The sequence below is a fragment of the Molossus molossus genome, unplaced genomic scaffold (genome assembly GCF_014108415.1).
Source record: "Molossus molossus isolate mMolMol1 unplaced genomic scaffold, mMolMol1.p scaffold_m16_p_17, whole genome shotgun sequence".
Lineage (NCBI taxonomy): Eukaryota > Metazoa > Chordata > Mammalia > Chiroptera > Molossidae > Molossus > Molossus molossus.
The window spans coordinates 3,411,484-3,414,110 of NW_023425352.1; positions in this window are offsets into that span (position 1 = coordinate 3,411,484).

Below are 2,627 nucleotides of genomic sequence, written 5' to 3' on the forward strand. Positions count from 1 at the left end.
CACATTGATGTTTCTCTCTCCCTCCCTCCCTCCCTCCCACTCTGTCTGAAAAAAGAATCAATGAAAAAATATTCTCGGGAGAGGATTAGAAAATATAATAATAATAAAAAAACACAGTCACAACTTGTCTTCTTCTCTGAATGACACAGCAAAAATGCTTGTCACCTGATGAGGCAGGAGAGTATCCATCTGGAAAAATAATCTAATGTTCACACTGTACATCAGGATAGATTCTAAATGAATCAAAGATCTATGTGTAAAACAGAAAACCGTAAGTTTACTAGAAGAAAAATGGGAGAATTCCTTTTTAATCTTGGAGCAGAGACGACTTTCCTAACTGTGGTACAAAAGCGGCAAAACACTGAGCAATTTGACGGCAGGATAACAGAAGCCTCGTGTGTGGCCAGCACAACCACACTGCACACAAAGAGAAAGGAAACAAAACACCTACAGAGCAAAGCTCACAGCCCGGTGAAAACCGGTTACATTGTACTTCACATCCCAGTATAAGGATTCAGCTTCCTAATAGGTAAAGAGCTCCTAGAATTAAATAAGAAAACAAAACAGTTCAATAGAAAATCGGCAACAATATGAACAAATAGTTTCCAGAGAAGGAACTACAAACTGCTCTGAAGCGTATGAAAAGATGCTTGACCCCTCTCCTGATAAGATAAAGGCAAATGAACGTGGAGACTCCATCCTTCATTGACCGGATTGGAAGAAAACCACGCCTGATAATTCTCTGCTGGTGAAGCGGTGGGGGAGAGGCATGTTTATACACTTCTATCGGTGTGTGAGCCCACGCAACCCTCCTTGAGACTACTTGGCCATATCCCTGAATCCCAGTTCTGGGATCTTGTTCTGCAGATTTTCTTGTCCATGTGCAGAATGATGTAGGAGCAACGGAATGGGAAAAGCCTTGGGCAAAACTCCATCCACAGGGGCTGGTTAGATGGATGACGCAGCCACGGCATCTCTATTTAGATAAAGATCTAAGATACAGACACCATTATGCGGGAAAACCAGTGTGTGTGACACGTTGCTTTTTATGTAAAGGTGTGTGTGTGGTGGGTGGGGACGACAGAAAAATCTATATTGACACTTGCTTCATTGTATAAAGAAGCTTGGAGGAATACATTAAGCATCTTGAAACAGAGGCTGTTTACCTGAGTGTGAATCGGAGACAGTTACCAGCTGAGTGGGTAAGAGACTCCCTTTCCTAGTAAAAGATGTTTGAGCTTTGTGAATATGTGAGCTGTTCAAACAATTAAAAACACGTGAACGATCATGGTAGCTGGCATCGTTTGGGTAGAACGCCCTGCCTCCTTCTTAAACTGGTGAGTTGGCAAAGCGACATCAGAGAGAAAGTCTGTGCTCCTTTGTGGTTTTAGTCTTTTCGTCGATGAAGGAGCAAACAGGAGTCAAGCACGATTCCAGGTTCCCTGTTCTCACAACGGTTTCCCGTGAAACAACGGGGCTGACGTGCGCTGCCCAGCCTGCCTTTGGGACTCTTCACAGAGGACCAGGTTCCGCGAGTCTGGGGGTGGGGAGGGGGGCAGAGGCGCAGCCCAGGGGAGCGTGGGCGGCTCACTCACAGGCAGCTTCCAAGGACCGGCCGAGGGCTGGCCGAGCAGAGCTGGCCAGCTGCAGCCTTGGAGAAAAAGGTAGGGAACTCCAGTTTTGCTCGATTACCTGGATATTGCAAACAGAAGTCGCTGTGAGGTTAAAACAATTCTGGAGAAATTACATGATCTTTTAGGTTTATTCTCTGCCACTTGACAGATGTCTGACTCCAAGTCCGTGGCCTGTTCGTGCCTAAACCCCACAGGCCCTGCGGGGCCTGAGCGAGCCCAGGAAGGAGACAATTCTGTTTCCAGCATTTGGGCGGAACCGGCCCCATCCAGCCAGCAGGGAAGGGAATGAACACGCACGGCGCATGTGGCCGTGGACCAGCCGGGGAGCGGCTCCCCATTAATTAAAGAGAACGTGAGGTGCAGCGGGTGTTCAGACTTTGAGAAATTGTCTCAATAAAGGAGAACTTCATTTGGCCGTAGGTAGAAGCATCAATAAATTAGTGGGCTGAGGGCTGAGACGTGGAGGGAGAAAGAATCAGAGGCGGGAGCCGGCCAAGGAGGGGGAAGGGCGAGGAGCCGTCCACAAAGGGTAAGAAACTCAGAGGAAACAGAAAGCGCCACTTCCCTGTGATGTACACACCGCTGATCTTCTCTCCTGGGCAGCCTTGGGAGCGGGGTGGAAGGGGCCCGACTGTCACAGCCCCGGCACCAGCTCCCCCGCATGATCGACTCCACTGGGACCGAGAGCCGCCTCACGACAAGCTGTCCTGGGCCCTGCACTTCGCCGGAGCCGCTGCTAATGGGTTCTGAGCGGTGTCCAGGAGGCCGGCGCGGGCGGGGGTGGGCTGGGGGCACTGAACCAAGGTGCGCTCCATCACCCGGAGGTGCAGGGGGCGGGGGACGCCGCCTGGGCTCCCAGCTGGCCTTGTGAGACTTGAGTCATGGTGACAGAAGTCTTTCCTTGCATCATCATTTATGCCACACCTTCCCGGAGACGTTACCTTTGTTTAGCATCTTTCTGCAAACACCTCATGGCCATTTCTTTGTTGTTTC